Raw genomic sequence first — 13239 nt, forward strand, 5'->3', positions numbered from 1 at the left:
TCTCCCTCATACATGGAAAATCCTTCAAACTCAATGGCCAAAAAAATTTCAAGAATTTTATGTGGAAAGGAAGAGGAAACATTATGTCACTCAGAGGAGGAGTTGAGATTTTATTGGACATATTTTGACAAAATTAAGGATAAAGATGAAAGATTAACAATAGGCTCGATATAGATGGCAACGACTTGGAATATCTGAAAGGTTAGAAACGACATACTATTCAACGGTAGTCGTTTCATTTTTGATGATTGTTACTCCGCTATTGTCTCATCCTCTTGGAGGTGGTGTAGTATTGTTAATAGTTCTTCTGTATCGTCTAATTTTCATTACTGAAAGACTTTACCTCTAAGTTGTATAAAGAGATAAGATAGTTCCTTTGTAGAGTACCCCTTGTATTCTCGTTTATTAACTATTAAAAAAAATGTGTGCACATATTTCTAATTATAACATATATTAAGTAAACAACTGACACAAATTTATTCAAATAACTATAATTAAATCATATGATGTGGTCCCATGATGTGAGATTTGGTAGAGCTGAGGTGCTTGAATAGGGTAGCTGGACAAAACATGAACGCTTGAAAAGAACTAGACCGTAGCAAGTGAATAAATGTTTCCTAGACTTCAGTTTATGTGCTCTCTGAACTTCAAGACTCATTAGGTGTTGTACCAATTATCTTTAACTTTCAGAGTGTGAGTTGAATTCAAAAATTAACATTCCAAACTGAAATCAAGAAAGAACAAATTACTAGGAGAATTTATCTGGTTCAAAATGATTAATAAAGAAACAAAAAAAAAATAGGTAAGGAGGATTACCACATGGTGTTCGGCATTTACGCGAATTTTCCCAACTTCACAATTTCAAATTTATAATTTTAAAATCACAACTTCAATTTTCGAATCTTTTTATTTGATTAAATTTTATCAAACACTTTCAACTAAAATTTAAAACACTTGTTTGATGATACTTAGAGATATTTCTTTCTTTGTGTAAATGTTATCTATCAGAAACTATTTTAAGGGTTGTCATCATTAAAATTATTTGATGATATTATCCGCACAACACATATAGTTATATGGATAACTTGAGAGTCTACAATATTATAGTATCGAATTCCATTCTTGATTGATTATCCTTTTTTTACTTTACCCTTTGTATTCTACTTTTATTTATTTATGAATTTTTCATTTTAGATATTTTTCTTTTTCTAGATTAAAGTATTTGGCTTCTACTAGAATATTAAAAAAACTAAAAATTAATAATATTTTATTTTGTTTTTGATGTGGTTCTAAATTTGCTAAACTTTTAACTTTAACTTTTATTAAACGTGTTTTCAATTTAGATGCACTTTTTCATTTAGTTCATTGTATTATATAGAGTTCATAATGTGTATTTTATGAAACATTAATCGTGATATTATGTTTTATTTATTAATGACTATATTCATTTATATTATGAAAACCTTTTTATCGCATCTTTGTATTTGTCGTGGTGGGCTTCGACGATCAGTCGGTTATCCATACCCTCAAAGATGGCAACAGTAACATCACTGAGACGTGGGTGTGGAACAACTGGTCGTTTTCACGTCCCGGGACATCACTAAATATTATGTCACTTTTTTCTCTGTAATCGATTAATTATTAATGGAGTATTTTAATTATGTAATTGTTATTTATTTAAAAATAACTAAATACATGTAGGAGCCAAATCAATTGGCTCCTACTCACAAAATTAACAAGGAGGCGCCATTTCATATGGCTTGGTTAAAAAGTCACACATGAATGATTCATCCCATTTGGCGCATCCCTTACAACTTTAGAAAGTGTCGCCAATCCATTTGGTGCCTCCATATATGTGTTTCTAGAAACATAGTTATTCAGATAATTAACTCTGAAATATGGTTATTCGCAATTTTTTTTTAATACCTTGTTATTCCAAAAAAAAAAAATCTATATTTTATGTTATGATTAAGACTCAACAATAAGTTATGTTTTTATTGTTGTTTATATTTTTGACTTTTGGAGTATAATTTTATTAATACATTTTAAATGTAACTCAAGTTAACAATAAGTCATATATAGTTAAATTAATAACATATGTATTTGATAAGTAGCTCTATTATCTAGTGTTTTGATTTGGGATAACAATGATTTATGGAGATGACTATTAGTCTTCCACTATCGGTCTCATTTAGTAAATACAATATATGTATTCGTCCTATATTATTTTAAAAAATATATATAATTAACTAATTTTTTTATTCATTTTATAAAAAATTCAAATTTAACACATAATAATAATAATAATAATAATAACAAAAATAGATCACAATTATTTTATTTATTCTTTTATGAAATAATTATATTAGATTCAACAAAGTACTAATAGTTTCATATTTAAAATAATAATAATAATAGTTTTATATTTAATTTAATAATAATAATTTTAGATTAAACATGTTAATATTTAAGTAATTTTGTTAATTATTAACGGATACAGATACCCGTGAGTACGAGTATTATCAAATTCATATTCGTGTTCGTAAGAAACGAATAACTAAATATCTGTTTATTTTACCTTTAGATATTTATTAAACTATAAACTTGTGTCTGTGACAGATTTTACCTGCAGATACCCACGAGTACGAGTTTTTTTATCCTAATCTTGATGCAATGCTTAACGTTGTATATTGTTGGGGATGATTGAAGATATACATGTTGAAGAAGTCTCACATCGCTTAAGTTTGTGAAAGAAGAGAGAGTTCAAGGATATATATATATATATATATATATATATATATATATATATATATATATATATATATATATATATATATATATATATATATATATATATATATATATAATTAAAGTTCCTCTAACTCTCACATTACTTAGTTTAGTGATGGAAGGGAGAATCAAAGGCTATGTATATTATTCAAAATTTTCTTTACAAGACGTACTAGTCAAAAGCACTTTAAGCTTGTATCAGATTTTTATATTTTTCTCTAATACTCTTGTTTTAGAGTGTTGTGAGGAATAGTTAAATATTTGCTTTGGAGAGTGCGGGTGTGTTGGGACCTTGGAGGTGGTTGAGGGTAGTATATGTGTTGTAACAATGTTCACATAGTGTTATTTTTTGTTGTCATTTGACAACGGTCGTGATTTTTTTTTGGTTTTGGAGTTTCCACGTTAATCTCTTGTGTTGTTATTTTGTTCCTCTCTTTTTTTTTTATATGTTTGTTATTTTCTTAACAAGTGAAATCAAGAGCCTTGGTTTGGTGGAGTATAATTAAGTATACTTTGTAGTTGCAATTTTGTCTGATCTTCCACATCAGAAAAAAATTTGATACTCTGTGTTAGTTAGGAAAATTTTGTTTTGCTGTAGGAAAGGTTTTGGTTGCAATATCAAATTTTTCAAGTGCAATGAAGATTGACTTAGAGAAATTTGATGGAAGAATCAATTTTGACTTGTGAAAACACTACGCCGTACAAGGGCTTTCACAGCGCTTTTTTTGGCCTTTAACAGCGCTTTAAAGCGCTGCCAAAGCCAGCGCTGGCGTAGGCTACGAAAGCGCTTTTAAAAGCGCTCTGGTAGACCCCCCCTTTAAGAGCGCTTTCCTGGAAAAAGCGCTCTTGTAGGACCCCCTATAAGAGCGCTTTCCTGGAAAAAGCGCTCTGGTAGACCCCCCTTTAAGAGCGCTTCTTAGTAAAAGCGCTGGCAAAGACCAGTAAAAAAGCAAAAAAAATTAAAAAATTACGCAGCATACAAAAGCGCTTTTGGAAAAGCGCTCTGGTAGGCCCCCCTATGAGAGCGCTCTGCGTAATTTTTTAATTTTTTAATTTTTTTCGAAGCGGGTCTTTGGAGTTCGCAACCGCAAACTCAACAAATTCCCATACCCCTTTCTCGTACTCTTTCGACAATCGGTTTGAATTCATCCATGTCTTATCCATGTCTTAATTAAGCTAAACAACAACGGTCAAACTTCCACTCTTCACAAGTAACCCCTATGGCGAATTCAATTCACAAAGTTAGTAAGTACCTCCTATATTAACTCTCTAAACACATAAAACTAATGTGTTTCTGTCAAAACGCAAAGTATAAACGGAATGAATCCGAAGCAATAAAACGTAACATATATAATCACACAATTTCAGACAAATTCATCATAATACCAGTAATTTGAGAAAGAAATTTACCTCGGATGTTACCGAACTCAAGAAAACGCCAAACGTCGAACTAGGCTGGGAAACGATCAAACTTTCACTATACACAAGTTACCCCTATAGCAAATTCACAAAGTTAGTAACCACCAAGACAAAATCGATTGAACAAAGGAAATCAACAATAGTTTGATGTGTGTACATACTCCTAAATATGTAGTACCAGAGTCAATGATACGAGCTCCAAAGAGATCCAAAGTTATCAATCCAGTCAGACCTATACAAGAAATTCAATTCAATGTATGATTATAATAAGAATGGGTGAATAGCTCATGATGCAGTTAATTAAATACACCACTACTAACACTACTAACACAAGACACACGATGCAGTTAATTAAATACACCACTACTAACACGAAGCTATAAAACTTTTTGCTCAAAAGCAAACCTTATGAATCATCCTTGTCTATATACATTAACTCACTCTTGTTTCATTCTTTACCTTCTCTCTTCCTCATTAATTCAACTCTCATAAGGTATATATTATTACTATTATTATATATTATTTATTATTTAATTTCTCTATGTGCTGTCATTCTCATACTTTACAGTACTTGGCATCCTTGAACAAGCCAATTTATTGTACAATATATATATACCATCACTCTCAATCTCATACACACACAACATATATATCATAGAGTTATTATATATAAATAAAAGTATATAATATATATTTTAAAGTAGAAACCAGAGACAAAGATTTGAAGATGGCACAAAGATTTGGTTAACTCAATTCTAATAGAAAAGTCTCATTCTAATACATTAATAAGCTACACTTGTGATACTATTGTTTGATGAAATGCCAAAATTTTGTGATACTCATGGTGCAAGTTTAGCCGTACTATGTTACTATTGTTTGATGAAATGCCAAAATTTTGTGATAAACAGTGGCAAGTCTATTTTGTATTCAGTAACTTCAGAATTTTATCAACACTACAGCCAAAAAACCATGGATTTTTGAATCATGAAAAGCGGAAGTAAATCAACTTAGAATTTAAAAATACCTACTAAGGATTGTGGCATTTCATCAATTATCAACTCAAATCATTTCTTTCAGGCATTTCATCAAACAAGTTGCAGGCAGAAGTTCAATCTTTGATACCAAATAAAATTTTCACTGAAAATTAAACCTAAAACTCACCGGCGGTGGATAAAACGAGTGACGGAGGAGAAGCCGACGGAGGGACGCCGACGGTGGTTGCCGATGGTGGTGGACGGAAGGGTTTCGCGTGCAGTGAGGGTTTGTGGATGAAGAACAGTGGTGGACGGAAGGGTTCTGCAGAAAACGAAAGAGAGAAATGAGAAACAGTAACGCGTGTTTTGGTTTTTAATTTTTAGTAATAAAGGCTACTAAAGCGCTTCTGAAAAGCGCTCTCATAGCCTGGTCTATACCAGCGCTTTTGACAAAAAGCGCTCTCATTAAACACCCCTACCAGAGCGCTTTTGAAAAGCGCTTTCGTTCCCCCCACGTTCCCCCCACCTACCAGAGCGCTTTTGTAAAGCGCTTTCGTACCCCCCACCTACCAGAGCGCTTTTGAAAAGCGCTCTCACAACCCCCCCCCCTACCAGAGCGCTTCTTAAAAGCGCTTTCATACCCCCCCACTATTAGAGCGCTTTTTTAGCGTGTTTTTTAATTTTGTCTTTAGCGAAGCCTATGCCAGCGCTTTTCCTAAAAGCGCTTTCGTAGGGGTGCTGCTAAAAGCCAAATTTGGCGTAGTGAAAATTCAAGTAAAAAATGTTTTGATACAATTAGGATTACACAAGGCATTGAAAGAAAACATGATGAGGAACTAGATTTGAGAATTTCAAGTACAATCCGCATGTCTTTGGCTACGAAAATTCTTATGAATGTTTTTGGTATGTCGTCAGCCAAAGAGCTTTGGGAGAAACTTGAAGAGCTATATCAAGGAAAGAGTATATCAAATCAATTGTTATTGAAGGGACAGTTTCATAGCTTGTGTATGGATGAACATACAAAAGTATTTGATTATCTAAGTGTTCTAAATTGTATTATTTATGAATTAGAAACTATTGGAGTCAAGATTGATGATGAAGATAAAACATTGAGACTCATATGGTCACTTTCATCTTCCTATGAGCATATTAAACATGTTTTGATAAATGGGAATGAAACTTTGAGTTTTGAAAAAGTTGCTTGTAAAATTATTTCTGAAAAAAGACGATTGAAGGGTGAGGATAATATTTCATCAAACTCTGTATTGGTTATTACTAGAGGAAGGCCATATGTGAAGAAAAAGAATGAAACGAGTGTGAGATGTTAGAAATATAGAAAGATTGGACATATAAAGTGTAAGTGTCTTGATGGAGCAGCGTCAGATAATGACTCTGAGTCAAATGCTAGCAATGTCTCTCTCACTGTGAGAGAGGATGATCTTCTCTGAAAATTGAGAAGTGTGTCCTCGTGACATTTCCGCGGTCATGGAAAAGGAGATGTTATTGCTAATTAATACATGAGCATTGATGCAAAGTGTGTTGCAAGATTATGTCGATGGTTGAAGAGCTTCCTACCAACATGGAAGTTGCGCCGTAAAGTTCAACCTGGTTTTCGACATGTGAAAATTCTTGTAGTGGTTTAACTTCAAGTGAAGTATACTCTTCTTTAGGTGGAGTATGATAGTTTTTAAAACCATGATTGTCGGTGAATACACTGTGAAAATTTTTGGAGTGGTGTAGCTCCAAATGACTACTCTTTATGGTAGTGTATGATTGTCGGTGAAGACAATGAAACTCAATGTATTATTTTCAAACAAAGTGGAGATTGTTGGGGTTGGTTGAAAATATACATGTTGAAGAAGTCTCACATCGCTTAATTTTGTGAATGAATAGAGAGTCCAAGGCCTATATATAGGATTAAAGTTCTTCTAAGTCCTACATCGCTTAGTTTAGTGATAGAAGAGAGAATCCAAGACTATATTTATCATTCAAGTTTTTCTTAACAAGACGTACCAATCAAAAGCACTTTAAACTTTTATTTGACTTTTTATATTTTCTCTTATACTCATGTTTTAGAGTGTTGTGAGTGGTAGTTAAATATTTTTTTTGGAGAGTGCGGATGTATTGAGGTCTTGAGATGATTGAGAACAGTTTATGTGTTATAACAATATTCAAATAGTATTATTTTATGATGGTCAATCTCTTGTATTGTTATTTTATTTAATTTTTTTCTCTATACTTATTATTTTCCCAACACTTATTATTGGTTACCATTAAAATGCATTATTATTTCAAAAATTCGTTTGTTGAATAAAGATTGGACCGGTAAAGTAAAGTCCAATTATTTCATCGAGATTCCTTGTTTTGTGTGCTCTAACTTTTTCTAAAGAATTTCAATACAATGTAACATTTATTATACCCTCTACTACCTCAAACTTAATGTACTGAGAACCTAAAGAGAACACCATTGTTTGGGTTTTACACACTCACCCATGAATCTTCTACACTTATACTCCATAACCTCGTCATGTACGTGATTGATTTTATTTTTCTTCGATCTTACCAATTGGTAGGGGAACATATTTTATTCAAGAATATTATAGAGTTTATTTAAAGAGTTGACTTGGTTAAAGAATACTAGTAGTAGAATGGTTGTGAAGAAAATTTGCACTGAAAATACTTGAAGTAATTAAATGTGCATAAAATTCATCAAATAAAAAAGTCAAATGAGTGTGGATTGAGGATTGTCGTTGTTTACACTATTGCAATTCTAAAACAATGTGAAATTAAATCAGCTTCCTCTGTTTATCATGTGTGTTCTCTTTGAGTATGCACAATTCTTTATGAAAATATTTAATTATTTATGTTGCTTTAATAATTAAAATATATATTTTATTAAAATAATTGTATCAATAATAGTTTACTAAGTGGTTTTAAGAGTGTTTTTTCAGACCGTTTTGTTATAGTGATTTTAGAAAATATGTAAGAAAAATGAGACCCTTTTTTTTTAATTTTACTTTTAATATCAATTTAAATTAAATTTTTTAAAAATTAATTTACGGATTTAGAATGTTATCTCTTTTTTAAGCTCGTGATTTTCAAAACACGTGCTACCGAATAAAAGAATTTTTTACAAACACGCTCATTTAAAATATAATTGCTATTATAAAAATTATTTTTTTTATTGCACGTACGTTTTTAAAATCACGAGGAAGATGTTAGACATGTGGGGAGTGTTGGACCAAAGGATTGAGAAGAGAGATATTTCGGATCATGCACCAATCCGGTTGAATCTAGGGGTGATGGATTGGGGGCCAAAACCCTTAAATTTAATAATGTGTGGTTCAAGCATAATGATTTCAAGCCTTTTATTAGGGAAGAATGAGGGAAGTTGCGTGTTAACGGAAGGGGAGATTTTATCTTGTTTGAGGAACTTAAAAGATTGAAAGGTTAAGGTCGTCTCCGTGAGTGGAATAGGGAGGTGTTCGGTTGGATAGATTTGAAAGTCAAAGAGGAGGTGGATAACATTAATGATTTGGATAATTTGTTGGTGGAGTATATTGGTGATAATATGGAAGAGATGGTGTCTAGGAGGAGGGAGGCAACAAAGGAGGTTTGGAATAATTTACAAGTGAAAGAATGTATGCTTAGACTAAAGTCTAGGCAATTGTGGATGCATGAAGGGGATAGAAACACAAGTTTTTTTCATAATTCTATTAAGGTAAGACAAAGAAGAAACTCGATTTCGTTGTTGGAAGGGAAGAATGGATCGGTTGAGGGGGTTGAGAATATCAAGAATGAGATATTTGGTTACTTTGAAGATTTTTATAAAGAAGAGAATTTTAAGAGACCAATTCCGGAGGATTTGAATCTTAATTGTTTGCGTGAGGATGAGGTATCGTGGCTTGAGAGACCTTTTTCGGAGGAAGAGATTAAGGAAGCCGTTTGGGCTTGTGATGGTAACAAGAGCCGGGGGCCGGATGGGTTTTCGTTAGAATTCTTCAAAGGAAATTGGGAGGTGGTTAAAGGGGATGTCGGTAGATTGGTATTGGATTTTTATGAGAAGGCAAGGCTTACGAGAGGATATACTTCATCTTTCATTACTTTAATTATTGGATTTTTATGAGAAGGCAAGGCTTACGAAAGGATATACTTCATCTTTCATTACTTTAATTCCCAAAGTGAAAAATCCTCAATCTTTAGCCGAGTTTAGACCCATTTGTCTAGTTGGAAGCTTGTATAAGATTGTTTCAAAATTGTTGGCGGCTAGATTAAAGTGTGTAATCGGAAATCTTGTTTTGAGTAACCAATCGGATTTTGTTCCCGGTAGAAGTATTTTGGATGGTGTTCTTGTTGTGAATGAGGTGATGGATTATGCTAAGAGGGAGAAAAGAAGTTGTGTGATTCTTAAGGTTGATTTTGAAAAGGCCTATGACCGTGTGAGTTGGAATTTCGTGAGATTTGTTTTAGATCGGATGGGGTTCGGAGCTAGGTGGATGAGATGGATGGAATGTTGTATTTTCACCAATAGTATGTCCGTCCTTGTCAACGGTAGTACCACGAAAGAATTCAAGGTTGAGAAGGGTTTTTGTCAAGGGGATCCATTGTCTCCTTTTTTGTTTGTTTTGGTTATGGAGGTGCTTACGGTGCTTATGAGAAAGGCAAAATAAATAGGAGATTTTCGGAGCTTTAAGGTGGGTCTTAACGAGGAGGTTGATTTACTTCAATTCGCGGATGACACAATCATTATTTCGGAAGGAGATACGACAAATTTGTGGAGTATGAAAGCCATTCTTAGAGGCTTTGAATTAATGTCGGGTTTGCGTATTAATTTCACAAAAAGTAACATCTTTGGTATCAATGTTGGTGATTGGTTTCTTGAAGCGGCCTCTAGCTTTCTCTCGTGTAAGGTGGGAAGTCTTCCGTTCAAGTATTTAGGCGTTAAAGTGGGTGGTAGTCCTAGAAGTACTTCTATGTGGAAAGATCTAATTGTGTTCATTAGGAAACGTTTAGCCGTTTGGAGAGGTAGGAATCTTTCTTTAGTGAGGCGCGTGGTTTTGATCAACGCAGTGATTAATGCTATTCCAATCTACTCTCTATCCTTTTACAAAGCTCTGGCGAAGGTGCTACATGAGATTCGGGCGATTCAAAGTAACTTTCTTTGGAGTGGTGGTGATGTGAGAAAATCAATCCATTGGGTGTGTTGGGATACAGTTTGTAAATCTAAAGAGGAAGGTGGCTTAGGAATCAAAAATGTGGAAATTATGAATGTGGCTCTTATAAGTAAGTGGAAATGAAGGATTTTAAATGAGAATGAAGCGGTGTGGAGTGGCATCCTTAGAGCAAGATACGACAAGGTGAAGCTTAAGGTTCTAGTTGGTGATATTGTGGTAGTGGGACCAAAGGACTCTATATGGTGGAGAGACGTTTTGGTGTCGGATAACTATGAGAAACTTCTTATCAATCACTTTTCGCGAGCGGTTAAATGTAGTGTGGGAAACGGAGAAGACATTCCGTTTTGGTACGCTTGTTGGCTTGATCAACAACCTTTAATAGCAACAAAAATCCTTTTCTTTGGTTGGAAATTTCTGCACAATAGAATGGCAACAAAAGACCAATTGTTCAAGAGGGGGATTTTGGTGGAGACTATTGATTTATTATGTGTCATGTGTTTGAAGGAGGAGGAATCTTTAGATCATTTATTCGGTGATTGTGAGATAGTTCAAAATATTTGGAGGAGGGTGCATTGTTGGTTAGGCTCTACTCTTGAGATGTCTTTTGAGAACTTTGTCTCTTTCTTCTTTTATAGCGATACCGTGAAGTGCTCGTCTAAGAGAGCCATTGTAGGCGTGATATGGTTAACCACTATTTGGTGCATATGGATGAAGAGGAATGCTATTATTTTTAAGAAGGAGGTTTTTAGTTTTTCGGAATGTTTGTCGAATATTTTCCTTTTTTCTTGGAATTACATGTTAGCTTTCTTCAAGTTAGGCGAGATTTGTAATTACCACACTTGAAATATCTTACCGCTCGTTTGTTTCGAGTAGTTAGAGTTTTCCGTTTGTTTCTCGGGTGGAGTATCCATTATACTCCCTTTGGTGGGTGGAGTATTCATTATACTCCATTTGGTTAATATCATTGCTTATTTAAAAAAAAAAATCACGTTTAGAAAAAGATAGTGTTTGTATAAAAGAAATTGTAGTTTTTTTTCCATAAAACACTACATTAAATTCCAATTCTCATTTCACGAATAATATTAAGAGATAATTTATTCACTAATTCATTTTTTTTAAACAGCAACAACTTCATTATTTGAAATGTCATCACCTTTTTCTTAGTTATATAATCAATTTATTTTATGTTAACATTTGGATAACTTAAATTTGTGAATATTTTTGAAGTTTTGTATGCACATAATATATATGATATATTATAGTATTATATTTATTCATTGTAATATGGATTTGAACTTTATGATAGATGACTAGGAAATGAGAACTTTTGACACATAATTAGTAGGGAGAAAAACTTATTGTTGAATTTAGTTAATTAGTTCTCATTATAACTTTTGTTTAGGACGCGTTTGTTTTGCCTTTTTTTTAAAATGATTTATATAATGTTATATAATTTTGTGTAAAAAAATTTATAATTTTTTTTTTATAAAAGTTTCAAATAAAAATTTAGTTTGAATAGTTATTCTTAAAATGTTATTTCAGGTATTTTATCTATCTATGAAAAAAATTAGATATCAAAATTTCAAAAACTCACTTAATTTTAAAGCTATTTCAAATAAATTTTCATAAAATTTATTTTTGAAATACAACTTTTTTTGAAAAAATTGTGATTTTAACTAGGAATTAGTCTTCAATAATGTATATTTATGTTACGGAATATCAAAATTAGTGTTTCATTTTTAAAAAAAGCAAATACAAAATACCTTATAATATTTATAAAAAAAAGATTTTGTAAAATCTATTTTTAAAAATATAAAAAAAATTATTTTTTTAAGCTCAAACAATCATGCCATTAATTTATTATTTTTTTTCTTATATTATTAGTCTTCTTTGGATATAACAAAACCAACCATAGATCACCTAAAGAAGATAGGTGGTTCTAATGCTTGGTCTTATGTCATAAAAATTAACAAGTATTTATAAATTACTATAGTGGGAAAAAAACACTAGTGTTTTAATATACTTATTAGCTACAACAAATATTTATGACTTAGAACAAGACAAATTTGTATGATTTGTTAAGGTGGCATTCAACAATGATATTGTGTAAAGTTTTTAATTGATCTTTTTCTACCAAGATATGGAGAGTTATTTTTATTATAATTCTGTGGATAAAGTCGGTTAGAATGTGTGAATTAGGTTTAACACATTCTTACAAAATTAACTTGTAGAATAAAAAATGTCACTCTATTTAAACTCTTAATATTTTATCGCTCACGATATAAACTCTCTCAATATTTTATAGCTCACCAATATGAAATTTTAGATCTTCCTAAAAATTTTGTTTCAACAACGTTCCATTGTGAACTAAGACGACACGTGGCAAGTGGTTCTCAAACGAGTGAAATTTTTTTACAATTTACTGCTATTATGATTTTATTTTTTTTACCCTTCATTTTTCTCCATTCAATTTTTTGTCTGGAATGACTTATTGATCAAATGCAAATTATTTTTTCCAATCATTAATTATCTTTTTTTCAACCTTAGTAATCCATTCACAAATTTGATATGGTACTTTTCTCTGAATCATAAATTCATGCCTAACTACAAAAATATAGCTAACAAATTAGTACTACATGTTTCAGACTTCAAAAGAACACTGTTTGAGCACATGTTGTTTTATATATAACGTGCACGCACGTTTGAAAATAACAGGACTGGAGAAAGGACCTATCATCTACAATGTAACCACTAAAATTATATATTATAATATTCAAAAAAATAAATAATAATATAGTTTATTAGTTCCAACTTAATAGAAAAGTAAGTTCATATACCTAATTATGGAATTTATAGTGTTACATCATATTGCGATAGGATAA

General features: G+C 31.9%; 1 long non-coding RNA gene across 1 annotated transcript; it reads right to left on the minus strand.

Annotated features, from left to right (window-relative positions):
* Positions 1-3899: 3899 nt before the first annotated feature.
* Positions 3900-5684, minus strand: LOC131647336 (uncharacterized). Its single transcript, XR_009297796.1, has 4 exons — positions 5371-5684; positions 4371-4441; positions 4201-4284; positions 3900-4008 (listed from the first exon to the last, which is right to left on the minus strand). It is a non-coding gene; the product is annotated as an uncharacterized LOC131647336 (long non-coding RNA).
* Positions 5685-13239: the final 7555 nt, after the last annotated feature.

This window comes from Vicia villosa, linkage group LG2 (genome assembly GCF_029867415.1).
Source record: "Vicia villosa cultivar HV-30 ecotype Madison, WI linkage group LG2, Vvil1.0, whole genome shotgun sequence".
Taxonomy (NCBI): domain Eukaryota; kingdom Viridiplantae; phylum Streptophyta; class Magnoliopsida; order Fabales; family Fabaceae; genus Vicia; species Vicia villosa.